The sequence below is a fragment of the Rhamphochromis longiceps genome, linkage group LG9, assembly GCF_057381845.1.
Source record: "Rhamphochromis longiceps isolate RC_006_pf linkage group LG9, R_longiceps_female_GT1.1, whole genome shotgun sequence".
NCBI lineage: Eukaryota > Metazoa > Chordata > Actinopteri > Cichliformes > Cichlidae > Rhamphochromis > Rhamphochromis longiceps.
In genome coordinates this window covers 10,721,490-10,737,474 of record NC_140565.1, presented here as the reverse complement: position 1 = coordinate 10,737,474, position 15,985 = coordinate 10,721,490, and the positions used below count along the sequence as shown (strand labels likewise).

At 38.5% G+C, this 15,985-nt stretch overlaps 1 pseudogene; it reads left to right on the top strand.

Annotated features, from left to right (window-relative positions):
* The first annotated feature begins 6,751 nt into the window (after window positions 1-6,751).
* On the top strand, window positions 6,752-7,882 carry LOC146661715 (spastin pseudogene; annotated as a pseudogene).
* The last annotated feature ends 8,103 nt before the right edge of the window (window positions 7,883-15,985 follow it).

Sequence of the window (15,985 nt, the reverse complement as noted above, 5' to 3'; positions counted from 1 at the left end):
CTTTATTTACTTGTTTAACTTTTTTTCAACTTATGTAATAAACTAATAAACCAATTGAATTTATCCTCTGCGTATTTTACATCTAATCTTTAAAGAATATTTCCAAAACATTTTCAAACATCACGATCTGTCTTTTGTTTGCTTGTTAAAACCCCGTAAATGGTGGAGTAAAAACCCTGTGATATGGTTTAAAACATCAAAATAGACTAAACAACTAGTCTAAAACTAAGAGACACAGGATAAAGTTGGTGTGAAGGTTTCAGTCTGTGAATGAATCTAAGCACCATCACCTTAACTTTAAATTCATCTCTGTTACCCTCTTTGTGACTGAACTCTGACCGTGAGCACCACAGCCACTGCGCACCAGTCACACACACTTTAAATCCATCACAGTAAACCAGTTAGTTTACCTCAGTTTGTTTTGCAGCACATTTCACAACATGCAAAAGCATAATGTGCCATGTACAGACTCAAAATCTGATTTAAAAACATGAGGACTGACCTGTAAGCTTTACATTTACAGTTTATCACATACCACTGAGGTTCTTACCTGTAATTCTAAGCCCTCTTCTTCCTTTTCTGGTTTAAAACATCAAATTAGACTAAACAACTAGTCTAAAACCAAGAGACACTTAAATATTAAGTTAAACCTCTGGGGTTGCCGGACGCGCCGGCGCGTCAAAATCACATGACCAATTTAAGACGACACAGCTACAAGATGCAGCGATTCAGAGGCTGTATCCCAATTCAGGGTCTGCAGCCTTAAAGGCCGCATTTTAAGGCCGATTACGTCACCATGCCAGTCTCCTATTGCCAGAGGCTGAAGTGTGTGTGCAGTCACCAGGTGATAATCTGATATCGTCTACTTCCCCACTGATGTTAAGTAATATGAAAAAAATAATGAATCCCACCTTAGGCCGAATGTGTGACTCTCTTCGTAGTGGAAGAGAGAATGAATCTTCCCATCCGAATTCACGGCAATCAGTCTGTCAATCAAATCCTGTGGAGTAAAATGAGAGGCTTTGAACAAGAATGCACCGGATAGGGTGCAAAACGAAAACTGTGTGGAAATTTACAATGGGTAAGGTGGAGAACGTATATCAGTCTCAGTGTGAGAGGGTTTATTTGAATGCGTTTGAAGTAAAACAAATGGGTGGGTGGTGTTTGGAGGCCAAATAAAAAGTGCAAACATGCCCTCAGATGGATGACAAAAAAAAACTGCAGTGTGTGGAAAAGAAGAAGAAGAAAAACACTTACAGGTATGGAGGTTGGCATCTCCCTCAGGGTGTATTCGCTTTTGTTGGCCAAAGACTGTCGGCCCAGCAGTTGCCACACCGACTGGGAAGAGGAGAGGAGGTTGACCAAGTACAGGAAGGACTGAAGAGGAAAGTAAATACAGCAGCTGTTAGAGAGAAAAAATGTATTTGCTTTTAAAGACCATTGTGAATGCATTTGTGCACGTCATGGATTGATCAAATCCTAACACATAATAATAATATAACACTATTCAACTACAAACACTACCGATAATATGACAAATAATATCTGTAGTATTCAAAGCAAAACAAAATGTAAAAAGAATTTATGATTGCAAAGGTAAAACATGGTTTACCACACTCTCAAAACTGAATAAGACATATATTCTGAGCAGAGTGGTTGAGCAGAAACCTATTGCAGCCTGAAGAATATTAAACTACAGGAAAGCTCCCTGCATTTTTCACTGGGTCTGGTAGAACAGGGAAAACATATCATCAAAAGCATCAAAGGAAAAAAAGAGAGACACTTGCACAAACGAGCTACAACTTAGATTATATTAAACAGCTTCAAAGAAACGTAAAGAAAAAAACAAGATACGATGGATTTTTTTTTCTAAAATAGAAATATCTATACTTTCATGTGTCTTCTGATGTTTCTGTGCATGTGTGAACTTATCTTCATATGTACTACCAAACCTCCTACTGTACTTAGCACAGATTAAAGCAAAGACTCGAGTTAATTCACCAAAGTGCTGGTGTGTGTATATTTAGTTTTCCTTTGACCTCAGCATATATGTATAACCCACTGATAAGGCAGACTTTAAAGTCGCCTGTGGCAGGACACAGTTTACACATCACTGGCTGTCCGTATTCACTTGGCTAGTCTCTCTGAGAGAGATGACTTGGCTGCTGTCAGAGGCCAAGCATCAGACACACACAGACAGGCTCACGCTGGAGCTTGTTGAAGCTTTCCTGAGAGAAATTCTGCCAAAAACATAACTAAAAATGCAGTCTTATGAAAGTAAGGCTTATTTGCCCAGACACCCATAAACCAATCAGCAAAAAGCCTTTCTTGTTAACAAAATCACTATTGCCAGTTTCTTAAATATGAATATTCACAAGTGAATTTTCTACATGGCTGCTGGTATCACAGCAACACATGGACCACTATTCTGAGTCCTGGGTTAATAATAATTGGAATCAATTTAATTTTAATCAATTTAAACACCTTTGTAACCAGTGAGCTAAAAACATGATGGAAAAGCAAAACTTCTAAGAGATCTGTGTCTGTACTATTATGTAGATATCTAAAAATTGGGGCACTGTGGGCTCCAGGAAGTTTCTCCTTCTCCCTCTCTCACACACACACACGCACGCACATACATACAATACCTTAATGCAACTCCTATCTGTGGGGTCAATGGGAGTTGGTTTGGGACGGACCACTCTGATGTCGTCACTGCTGCACTCAAGAACAGACCATAGCTCTAGTACCAGGGCCCGAATAAAGCCTGAGACAGAACACGGAGAAATTTGTTGTACCAAACATTTATTTGAAATAGCAGCAACTAAAATTATTAACAGTGCTTTAATAAATAAACGACTGACTTTGTTATTGTGTCCAATCTTTTAAAGAAATCTGTCTTTGCATTGCTGGCACCGTTTTGATTGGAGGATTTGAATCTCAGGAAGGAAGGAATTTATAATGCCACTCCCTTTGATCCCATTTAATCTCTTCCCTGTTGCACTTTGGCCTGTCAGTAACTACATTTGAATTTTGCAGCTCAAGCTTGCACATAAAGGCTGGATAAAAACGTTAATGCAATCAAAATGTACGCAGCCCTCGCTGGAAAACTGGGGATACAGTACAGTACATAAATGATGAAGCAAAGACAAAACATTAGTGTCATGGAAGAAGAAATAGTCAGTGCATCACGGGAAGCTCCCAGCAATAAAACCTGCATTTGTATTGACACATAAACCTTAATTTGTGAGCAATTTTCAGTGTATTTCAGTTAAATTAACGAGACAAATATAACAAAAGGGATTTTATACTTAGAAGAAGAATATGAAATTGAAATATTAAACTAAGAAAACTATAAATACTGCAGTTCTAGAGTTACAGATATACAATTAAGCTTTGCATATCAGTGCTGTATAACCCAGGGAATGTACTTTTTTTTTTTTTATAATTGAATAGTAATGGAAATCATGAACTGTTTTTCAGAGGTCATAGATCAAATGAGCAGTAGAGTTTTTCTCACAGAATGGTTCTTTCACATAGAAAGCAGTGTGTGCTGCAGGTTTAGCAAATGGCCCATCATTTGTATCTCCAGTGTCTGTTGAAGTGTACAGTATCTGTGTGTGTGCATGACCGTCGGTGCTCTCTGCTCACTCGGGTTCAGAGGTACAGGGAGGAGGCTCAGCAGGAGTAGAGGCAGCTGCTTCATCACAAACATGCCAGGTGCAGGCGGTAAAGGCCCTTTCTGTTTCCTCTCAACCCTCCTGCCAAAGCCATAGAACTCTGCCGAGGTGAACCAGACAACACAATATAGACATTTTTCCCTGTTCCTACATGGAAACACAAGATCAAACGGGCATTTTTTTTTGGCATAAATATGTATATCATATCGGACTCAGTTTGTTCCTGTTATTGTTTTTGCACTGTACTTGTCATCCATTCCAGTGAAACGATGCAGAAGGTTGTAGGTTGTGCAATAGTGCCATCTAGAGGTGAAGTAACATCACACTGCCCGTGCTCTTGTCTCGTCACGGTGTTTGCGTGTTTCTCCCTCTCTGCACACTCATGGGAATGTGCTGTCAGGCAGGACTCAGCGTTATATTCACAATATGTGGAAAATATATTGATATTGAATGTTCAAATATGAGGATATGTATAATGTATAGGTTGACTTTGCTCTACCTACACTTCTGGCAGAGCAGCAGTTGCAATGCGAACACATAATTAAACGGTGTATTTATAGGAACAGATTTCTTGCCTATGGCAGACAAAGTGATTTTAAACGTGTAAAAGGTTTCATTCACAGATGATTTATTACTATCACACCCTGGAGACTTTATAAAGAGCACTGCTGCAAAAGCAGCCTAAACAAACTTGTACAGTAGGTCACGCTGGTTTAGTTTTTCATCAAAATGCTTTTTTTCTTTTACTATTATTTTTGAAAACGTTACAGCACTGGTGGACATTTCCTACCAAATAAGAACTAGACACTACTGTTATGTAGTGGTTAATTGGAAAACTGTTTTATCACGAATTTCTTATTTAGAAATAATTAAAATTTTATTTGATGTTTTTTTTTTTTTTGGATGGATACTGTTATTGCAGTGATGCTGTAATTAAACTGTCTTCACCCCAGTAGAATAATTGCATGACTCCATCACTGAAGTGGAGGGTTTGCTTTGGAGGGGAAACGCACAGTGTCTCTTTAGTAGCATGGTGGTTGGATCCCACATTTGTTTCTTATGTAACATTGTAAATAGCTGCTAAGACAGCATATCTATTGGACAAGCACATATTATACATACTTTGCACGTGCAGTATTTAATAGAAAGCAGTGTGTGCTGCAGGTTTAGCAAATGGCCCATCATTTGTAAGCTCTGTCTGGACTATATCACTTTTTGAGGTCATCCTTCTTTCTGTCAGACTGCCTTTTTATCGATGGCACAAACATATGTCACATCATGGAACACATGAGTGCTCCACAGCCAGCGCTGCTCAACACAGCAGGGAACTGTTCTTGCGTGGGTAAAGTCATAGGAGAGAATAGGTTTCAGAACGCAGCGGTGCTGTTATAAGCGAAGGGCTGATAAGTAATCAGACTTCTTTTCCCATAACCAGTTGAGTCGCCCCTTCTAGCCAATAGAAAGAATGCAGGATTAAAATATTTGTTCACTAGCTTCATTTTTTGACCTCTTTTGACAAGAGTACGGTATTTCCTGGAGCCTTTTGCATATGGATAAACCTAGTATCAGTATACAACTGATATGTGAATCCATTTATCAAAAAAGAACGCCTCTTCTTACTCTTTCTTACCCAAACAAAAACGGTTTGACAAATACATTTCTCCCTAAGCTGCCTTAAGTCTCCTTTATACCGACAACACAAAAACAACAACAACAACTTATAATATAAGCCTTAAGCATCACAGCTGACAAGTGTTTGTTGTGTCCAAATAACTGCAATAGTACCTGAACTGTGCAGAGCCACAACTCCCGGAGCAGTTGCTGCCACCTGTGTCACCATCACCCCGTAGCCAAACTTCTCGCAGCTGCTCACCTACAGAAAACACACAGAAATCTCATACCCCTAGAAATATTTCAGCCTTTCACTATCACAGTTTTTGGTTATCAGGTAAAAAATGAATGAGAGTTTGGAAAAAGGATGGAAAAGGTTTAGGTCAAATGTAGTACTAATGTATCATAAAGGGAGATGTGTAAGTAAATCTGGGATTCTGGAAAGGCACAACATAATGTAGTTAAACATGCTGTGGAGAATTTAAATTGTAAATTGATATTGGAGTGTGCAGGCCCTTCATTAATTACAACACAATGCCACAACTAAAAATAGACAAAATATAATTACATTCCATAATTAAAGTGTAATGCCAAACTAGAGAAGCAATTACAATGGTGCGTAAACAATGGCAGTAAATTAAGCCCACGGGGGATCAGCTAAGGTTTGCAGCAAGCCTGAGTGTTTGTGTGTTTACAATTTGAATCTTAGACTCAGACCCTGTGACAAGGTCTGTGAAAACCACGTTTTTATGCCTGAAATACTACAGTACTACACTCCCACCAGATGAGCTCATGCAGCCTGTCACGAACCGGGACATACAACCATGACAAAACAGGAGATGCACACACAATTTATTGTGTTATTAATTTAGATCAACTGTGCTAATATAGTATACCAAAATGAAAACAATAACTCAAATTTCAGATATTTGAGGTTGTGCTGAAAATAATGGTGCCAAATAAGGCAAGAAAAACATATTTTAAAGGTGAAATATAGAGGTAAAATCAAAAATAGTCAAGAACGGCCAATTATACCCTGGACCACAGAGGGTTAAATTTGAAAACGGTTTAAAAAAAAACATCCCCATTCTAAAATGTCATGTGACAATCTGATTCATGAAGAGTGATGATGTCACAAGGACATGTGATGATGTCACAAGGACATGTGATGATGTCACAAGCACATGCCTTTGAGCCTTTGAAGTTTTTCTATAAATAGGGGTCAGGAGCAGCAAGTTTTAGTCAGTTTGTTCGCAGCCTTCAAACGTTCGACCAGAGCTATATTTGAAAGTATTTGTAAACCTCTGTAACATCACGCTCCAAAGCCCTGTGACGTTTCTGTGTTCTGTGACGTTGTCCCAAAGAAAGACCTTTAAATGCGATAAATAGCCTAAACGTTTTCGTTTATGACTAGTTTACCGTGTTATGACTGTGAACAGGGGGGAAGTCGCGCAAGAGAAATGTCGACCAAAACAATTGCAAGTAAGCCAAAGTCAGTTCCTAAAAGTCAACCCGCAGGTGTTTCCACCACCATCAGACCCTCCACTTCTGTAAGACCTCCATTAAGAATAACTGATGCAAAGAAAACCGCTCGGGTGGGAAAAACTCAGAATGGAAGACCGGCAGCTGTGAAACAGCCCCCGAAGAGGGATATGAAAAAGAATGTGGACAGTAAACTGGTCAGCTTAATTACAAATGAAATTGTATACAGTGGAGCGACTGTGTCATTTGATGACATCGCAGGGCAGGATCTGGCAAAGCAAGCACTTCAAGAAATTGTCATCCTTCCTGCCTTAAGACCTGATCTCTTTACTGGTCTGAGAGCTCCTGCACGTGGCTTGCTTTTATTTGGCCCACCAGGAAATGGGAAGACCATGCTCGCCAAAGCAGTTGCTGCAGAGTCTAATGCAACATTCTTCAACATCAGTGCTGCTAGTTTGACCTCCAAATATGTGGGAGAAGGCGAGAAGCTCGTACGAGCACTCTTTGCAGTTGCAAGAGAGAGACAGCCCTCAGTAATCTTCATCGATGAAGTGGACGGCTTGCTCTGTCAAAGGAGGGAGGGGGAGCACGACGCCTCTCGCCGTTTAAAAACTGAGTTCCTCATTGAGTTTGACGGGTTGCAGTCAGGAAAGGATGACAGAGTACTTGTAATGGGAGCAACGAACAGGCCCCAGGAGCTCGATGAAGCAATATTAAGGCGCTTTGCAAAAAGAGTATATGTGACCTTACCCGATGAAAAGACAAGATTTACGCTGCTGAAAAATCTTTTGGGAACGCACGGGAGTCCACTGAGCCAAGACGAACTGTCCTGTCTTGCAAAAGTGACTGAAGGATATTCAGGGAGCGATTTGACAGCATTAGCCAAAGATGCTGCACTTGGCCCAATAAGAGAGTTGGCACCAGAACAAGTCCGTGTTATAGCTGCTGCTGAGGTGCGCAACATTAAGATGAAAGACTTTGAGGATTCTCTGAAGCAAATCAAACCAACTGTTAGTCCAGCAACTCTTAACATGTACACCAAATAGAACAAAGATTTTGGTGGTCCTTCTTCAATAAATCCAAATCCAGTCAGGCTGGATGAAACAGAGTGCAAAAATAAAGAGCTTCTTCAAGAGAAAGAGCAACAGGAAAAAGAAAAAAAACGTATTCTCCAGGACTTGGAGAGAAGAAATCTACAACTGAACAAATTAATACAATGAAGGACAGAACACCTGAACTGGAAGGAGAAGTATTGGAAAAACGACGTTCAAAGATGCAGCGTAGGATCAATGAAATGGCGAAAAAACACTCAGAGGTCATTAATGAGATGTTGTTGAACTCAGACAACTTGAAGTGTGAAAACGCTGAAATGCTTGCACAAAAGCAGCAACAAGAGAAAATAAATGAAGACCTGCAGCGTAAGCTTCAAGAAATCACAAGAAGAAATGAGCAGTTAGAAAAGATGCACAAGGAAAAACAACAGCAAAATACAGACAAGTGCAATCTATTAAAAGAAATGGAGCAAAGATGCCAGAAACTTGAGAAGGAAGTTGAAGAAACAACCGATCAGTTGAGAACCCTCATCCTAGAGAAAAAAGTGGTCGTGGAAAAGCTCATGGAAAAGAAGAAAAAACGTTTCCGCTTCTTCTGGAGGAGGGACACTCCTGCTTTTTCTACTCTTTCTATTTTTTCTACTGCTGACGTCACCTCGTCTCCCTCCACCTCTGTTCCATCTTAATTTTCACCTCTCCTCTCCCCTTCTCTCCTAACACTTCTTCCCTCTCTCCTTCATCTTTTTTCACCCCAACCAGTCCCGGCAGTTGACTGCCCCTCGTGAGCCTGGTTCTGCCGGAAGTTTCTGCCCGTTTAAAGGCAGTTTTTCTTCCCCACTGTCGCCTAGTGCTTGCTCAGAGGGGATTGTTGGGGTTTTCTCTTTTCTTTTTTTTCCCCTTCTTATTACCATTTTCCTTTATTTACCGATTTGTTTTGTTTACTTTTCTTTTACGTTGTTTCTTTATTTACTTGTTTAACTTTTTTTCAACTTATGTAATAAACTAATAAACCAATTGAATTTGTCCTCTGCGTATTTTACATCTAATCTTTAAAGAATATTTCCAAAACATTTTCAAACATCACGATCTGTCTTTTGTTTGCTTGTTAAAACCCCGTAAATGGTGAAGTAAAAACCCTGTGATATGGTTTAAAACATCAAAATAGACTAAACAACTAGTCTAAAACTAAGAGACACAGGATAAAGTTGGTGTGAAGGTTTCAGTCTGTGAATGAATCTAAGCACCATCACCTTAACTTTAAATTCATCTCTGTTACCCTCTTTGTGACTGAACTCTGACCGTGAGCACCACAGCCACTGCGCACCAGTCACACACACTTTAAATCCATCACAGTAAACCAGTTAGTTTACCTCAGTTTGTTTTGCAGCACATTTCACAACATGCAAAAGCATAATGTGCCATGTACAGACTCAAAATCTGATTTAAAAACATGAGGACTGACCTGTAAGCTTTACATTTACAGTTTATCACATACCACTGAGCAGTTCTTACCTGTAATTCTAAGCCCTCTTCTTCCTTTTCTGGTTTAAAACATCAAATTAGACTAAACAACTAGTCTAAAACCAAGAGACACTTAAATATTAAGTTAAACCTCTGGGGTTGCCGGACGCGCCGGCGCGTCAAAATCACATGACCAATTTAAGACGACACAGCTACAAGATGCAGCGATTCAGAGGCTGTATCCCAATTCAGGGTCTGCAGCCTTAAAGGCCGCATTTTAAGGCCGATTACGTCACCATGCCAGTCTCCTATTGCCAGAGGCTGAAGTGTGTGTGCAGTCACCAGGTGATAATCTGATATCGTCTACTTCCCCACTGATGTTAAGTAATATGAAAAAAATAATGAATCCCACCTTAGGCCGAATGTGTGACTCTCTTCGTAGTGGAAGAGAGAATGAATCTTCCCATCCGAATTCACGGCAATCAGTCTGTCAATCAAATCCTGTGGAGTAAAATGAGAGGCTTTGAACAAGAATGCACCGGATAGGGTGCAAAACGAAAACTGTGTGGAAATTTACAATGGGTAAGGTGGAGAACGTATATCAGTCTCAGTGTGAGAGGGTTTATTTGAATGCGTTTGAAGTAAAACAAATGGGTGGGTGGTGTTTGGAGGCCAAATAAAAAGTGCAAACATGCCCTCAGATGGATGACAAAAAAAAACTGCAGTGTGTGGAAAAGAAGAAGAAGAAAAACACTTACAGGTATGGAGGTTGGCATCTCCCTCAGGGTGTATTCGCTTTTGTTGGCCAAAGACTGTCGGCCCAGCAGTTGCCACACCGACTGGGAAGAGGAGAGGAGGTTGACCAAGTACAGGAAGGACTGAAGAGGAAAGTAAATACAGCAGCTGTTAGAGAGAAAAAATGTATTTGCTTTTAAAGACCATTGTGAATGCATTTGTGCACGTCATGGATTGATCAAATCCTAACACATAATAATAATATAACACTATTCAACTACAAACACTACCGATAATATGACAAATAATATCTGTAGTATTCAAAGCAAAACAAAATGTAAAAAGAATTTATGATTGCAAAGATAAAACATGGTTTACCACACTCTCAAAACTGAATAAGACATATATTCTGAGCAGAGTGGTTGAGCAGAAACCTATTGCAGCCTGAAGAATATTAAACTACAGGAAAGCTCCCTGCATTTTTCACTGGGTCTGGTAGAACAGGGAAAATATATCATCAAAAGCATCAAAGGAAAAAAAGAGAGACACTTGCACAAACGAGCTACAACTTAGATTATATTAAACAGCTTCAAAGAAACGTAAAGAAAAAAACAAGATACGATGGATTTTTTTTTCTAAAATAGAAATATCTATACTTTCATGTGTCTTCTGATGTTTCTGTGCATGTGTGAACTTATCTTCATATGTACTACCAAACCTCCTACTGTACTTAGCACAGATTAAAGCAAAGACTCGAGTTAATTCACCAAAGTGCTGGTGTGTGTATATTTAGTTTTCCTTTGACCTCAGCATATATGTATAACCCACTGATAAGGCAGACTTTAAAGTCGCCTGTGGCAGGACACAGTTTACACATCACTGGCTGTCCGTATTCACTTGGCTAGTCTCTCTGAGAGAGATGACTTGGCTGCTGTCAGAGGCCAAGCATCAGACACACACAGACAGGCTCACGCTGGAGCTTGTTGAAGCTTTCCTGAGAGAAATTCTGCCAAAAACATAACTAAAAATGCAGTCTTATGAAAGTAAGGCTTATTTGCCCAGACACCCATAAACCAATCAGCAAAAAGCCTTTCTTGTTAACAAAATCACTATTGCCAGTTTCTTAAATATGAATATTCACAAGTGAATTTTCTACATGGCTGCTGGTATCACAGCAACACATGGACCACTATTCTGAGTCCTGGGTTAATAATAATTGGAATCAATTTAATTTTAATCAATTTAAACACCTTTGTAACCAGTGAGCTAAAAACATGATGGAAAAGCAAAACTTCTAAGAGATCTGTGTCTGTACTATTATGTAGATATCTAAAAATTGGGGCATTGTGGGCTCCAGGAAGTTTCTCCTTCTCCCTCTCTCTCTCACACACACACGCACGCACATACATACAATACCTTAATGCAACTCCTATCTGTGGGGTCAATGGGAGTTGGTTTGGGACGGACCACTCTGATGTCGTCACTGCTGCACTCAAGAACAGACCATAGCTCTAGTACCAGGGCCCGAATAAAGCCTGAGACAGAACACGGAGAAATTTGTTGTACCAAACATTTATTTGAAATAGCAGCAACTAAAATTATTAACAGTGCTTTAATAAATAAACGACTGACTTTGTTATTGTGTGCAATCCTTTAAAGAAATCTGTCTTTGCATTGCTGGCACCGTTTTGATTGGAGGATTTGAATCTCAGGAAGGAAGGAATTTATAATGCCACTCCCTTTGATCCCATTTAATCTCTTCCCTGTTGCACTTTGGCCTGTCAGTAACTACATTTGAATTTTGCAGCTCAAGCTTGCACATAAAGGCTGGATAAAAACGTTAATGCAATCAAAATGTACGCAGCCCTCGCTGGAAAACTGGGGATACAGTACAGTACATAAATGATGAAGCAAAGACAAAACATTAGTGTCATGGAAGAAGAAATAGTCAGTGCATCACGGGAAGCTCCCAGCAATAAAACCTGCATTTGTATTGACACATAAACCTTAATTTGTGAGCAATTTTCAGTGTATTTCAGTTAAATTAACGAGACAAATATAACAAAAGGGATTTTATACTTAGAAGAAGAATATGAAATTGAAATATTAAACTAAGAAAACTATAAATACTGCAGTTCTAGAGTTACAGATATACAATTAAGCTTTGCATATCAGTGCTGTATAACCCAGGGAATGTACTTTTTTTTTTTTTATAATTGAATAGTAATGGAAATCATGAACTGTTTTTCAGAGGTCATAGATCAAATGAGCAGTAGAGTTTTTCTCACAGAATGGTTCTTTCACATAGAAAGCAGTGTGTGCTGCAGGTTTAGCAAATGGCCCATCATTTGTATCTCCAGTGTCTGTTGAAGTGTACAGTATCTGTGTGTGTGCATGACCGTCGGTGCTCTCTGCTCACTCGGGTTCAGAGGTACAGGGAGGAGGCTCAGCAGGAGTAGAGGCAGCTGCTTCATCACAAACATGCCAGGTGCAGGCGGTAAAGGCCCTTTCTGTTTCCTCTCAACCCTCCTGCCAAAGCCATAGAACTCTGCCGAGGTGAACCAGACAACACAATATAGACATTTTTCCCTGTTCCTACATGGAAACACAAGATCAAACGGGCATTTTTTTTTGGCATAAATATGTATATCATATCGGACTCAGTTTGTTCCTGTTATTGTTTTTGCACTGTACTTGTCATCCATTCCAGTGAAACGATGCAGAAGGTTGTAGGTTGTGCAATAGTGCCATCTAGAGGTGAAGTAACATCACACTGCCCGTGCTCTTGTCTCGTCACGGTGTTTGCGTGTTTCTCCCTCTCTGCACACTCAGCGTTATATTCACAATATGTGGAAAATATATTGATATTGAATGTTCAAATATGAGGATATGTATAATGTATAGGTTGACTTTGCTCTACCTACACTTCTGGCAGAGCAGCAGTTGCAATGCGAACACATAATTAAACGGTGTATTTATAGGAACAGATTTCTTGCCTATGGCAGACAAAGTGATTTTAAACGTGTAAAAGGTTTCATTCACAGATGATTTATTACTATCACACCCTGGAGACTTTATAAAGAGCACTGCTGCAAAAGCAGCCTAAACAAACTTGTACAGTAGGTCACGCTGGTTTAGTTTTTCATCAAAATGCTTTTTTTCTTTTACTATTATTTTTGAAAACGTTACAGCACTGGTGGACATTTCCTACCAAATAAGAACTAGACACTACTGTTATGTAGTGGTTAATTGGAAAACTGTTTTATCACGAATTTCTTATTTAGAAATAATTAAAATTTTATTTGATGTTTTTTTTTTTTTTTGGATGGATACTGTTATTGCAGTGATGCTGTAATTAAACTGTCTTCACCCCAGTAGAATAATTGCATGACTCCATCACTGAAGTGGAGGGTTTGCTTTGGAGGGGAAACGCACAGTGTCTCTTTAGTAGCATGGTGGTTGGATCCCACATTTGTTTCTTATGTAACATTGTAAATAGCTGCTAAGACAGCATATCTATTGGACAAGCACATATTATACATACTTTGCACGTGCAATATTTAAACATGTAGGCTAGAGAATGACTTTCAGTTGTATTATTTATTAGACGAATACTAATTATCACTGTAAATATGAAAATCTGTACAAAACATCAAAGCATTAAGAATACTTGCAATAAAAAGAAATTTTCTAAATGGTGCTGTTTGTCTTATTATGCAGTAGACTTGAGATCTCAGTAGTTATTAGTTCAAGATCAGGACACAGTGTTTAAGGGATTGTACATTTCAAAATATAATTTACTTTGAAGCGATCTGATCCTATGCCATGACATTTAAAACATTAACATAATGCTCACTTAAATTGAAAAAAAATCTCTCACTTTGTGATTTTTAAAAAAGCAAATAGAATGCATTTATCAAACACTTTTAGTTGATGTTTGTTATGGAGTAGTGGCAGAAATCTTTAGCCATTCCTCGTTGCCTCAGGAGCAATGATTTTATTGAACATGTGCAAACATAAATGGAAATATACGTAAAATAGAGTTTATAACAATATAACAAGCTTGAAAGTCAATATTTGGCATTGTAACTGTTATTCTTCAGTTCTAGTTTTCTTGTCATTTCCACAGGAACAGTTTTCCAGGCTTCTTGAAGGATATTCAGAGCACGTCTTTGGGTGTTGTCCGCCTTTTGTTCCGTTCTCGTGTCACAATGATCCCACACTGCTTCAGTAATATTGAGGTCTGGGCTCTGGGGAGGCCAAGCCATGACTGATGCTGTTCTATTGTATGTTTTTCTATCCAGGTATGCTTTTACTGTACTGACAGTATTTTGGGGATCATTGCTATCCTGAAAAATGATGCATTTGCCAATCACATGCTTTCCCAATGGCATTACATTGTGGATTAAAATCCATTGTTACTTTTCTATATTCAAGATTCCATCAATCAAGAGTTTCCCATCCTTAAGAATAGCTTCTTCTTCTTCTAACAATTTCTGACAAGGGTTCAGCAAACGGTAGATGAATCAGCTGAAGGGCTAGATGCACCTTTCAGGTCCTGTGTTGGGTCTTAACTCGATTTTCCCCTCTTATTTCTTAAGGACATGACTTTCAGATATTGTTAATTTGCTGTAGAGGGTGTGTGTGGTTGAAAGGCAAGGCCTGAAGAGGAAATGAGGGTTAGGTGAGAGGAATGGTGGAAACATTGGGGTAAAACTTGGATTCACTTATTATTAATTATTAAACACTTATTATTAATGGAGCAGTAAAACTGAGAAAAAAATCATCAAACTTTTACTCCTACTGACAAAATTAATCAAAAGCATTTTTAATTATGAACATTAAAAGTACTATTGAATGGGAAAAATCACATCTATCTGGATTTCTTTGCTTGTTGATTTCCAAACTAATATAAGTATTTTTCTGTACCTTTGCACTGATTTAACTGCTTTAACTGAATTTATCCTGCCAATGCTTTTTTGCATGTGCCCTTTGCTGCTAGAAATCAGATCATCTTTTTCATATAAATCTATGTACAAAAAAATACATAGATAGCTTTTAAAGCTGGAATCGGTCTTTGACTTTGCCTTTATTCTTCATTGCTGTATTACCTTTCCTCCTTCTGACCTTACTCTTTATGGCCACTTTTAGCATAAATATAGCATCTGGTTTAGCAAACCTTATAAAGGGAAAATCGATCTGAGGAATGGGAACAAAGCAAAAGTCATCATGAACGTGTCAGTTGAGGCTGTTAATCAGTGGGATACTGCAGGTCACCCTGCTTAAAAGCTGTCCCAATCCCTCTTTACGTGAAGCCTTTGCTTTTATTATATACTTCATATAACATATCATATTTATTTCTAACCACCATGACACCACAAGAGGGAAGCATTAGGCACTGAGATGGTGAAACTGCAACTGATAAAAATGCAGTTCATACATATAATGCAGCAAGCTAATCGATCTGTTGAAATTCACAAACACTTCTGCAGAGTAGATACATTCATTTCATTTTGTAGAATAAAAATATAATTTCCTGCCTTGTTTAGTATCACTATAATAGAAGGACACCGGCGCTAACAGTAAAAGTAAAAGTAAAAGCTATTGATACCAATTATTTTTATACTATATCCTCACTTCACAGTGAGAACCAAAATCTGTTTCTTCTTTCTTTTGTACTAAACATGTTCTCACACTCTGGAGCCATTTTGGTGCAAAGTCAGCAAATTTTATAATTTATAAATTTTTCAATTTTATATTTTATATTCCCCTTGCCATAAGAGCTGGGTAACACCCAAATTTCTCATCTGTGCAGTATTAAAGGTTTATCCTATTCTATTCTAAAACTTTAAAACTGTTTTTATTCTAGTATATAACTTTTATGATCACTGAAATTAAAGTTAATATAGATATAGCTTAAAAATAATTGGACAAATAAGTGCCTGGAGATGTTACCAAAATGGC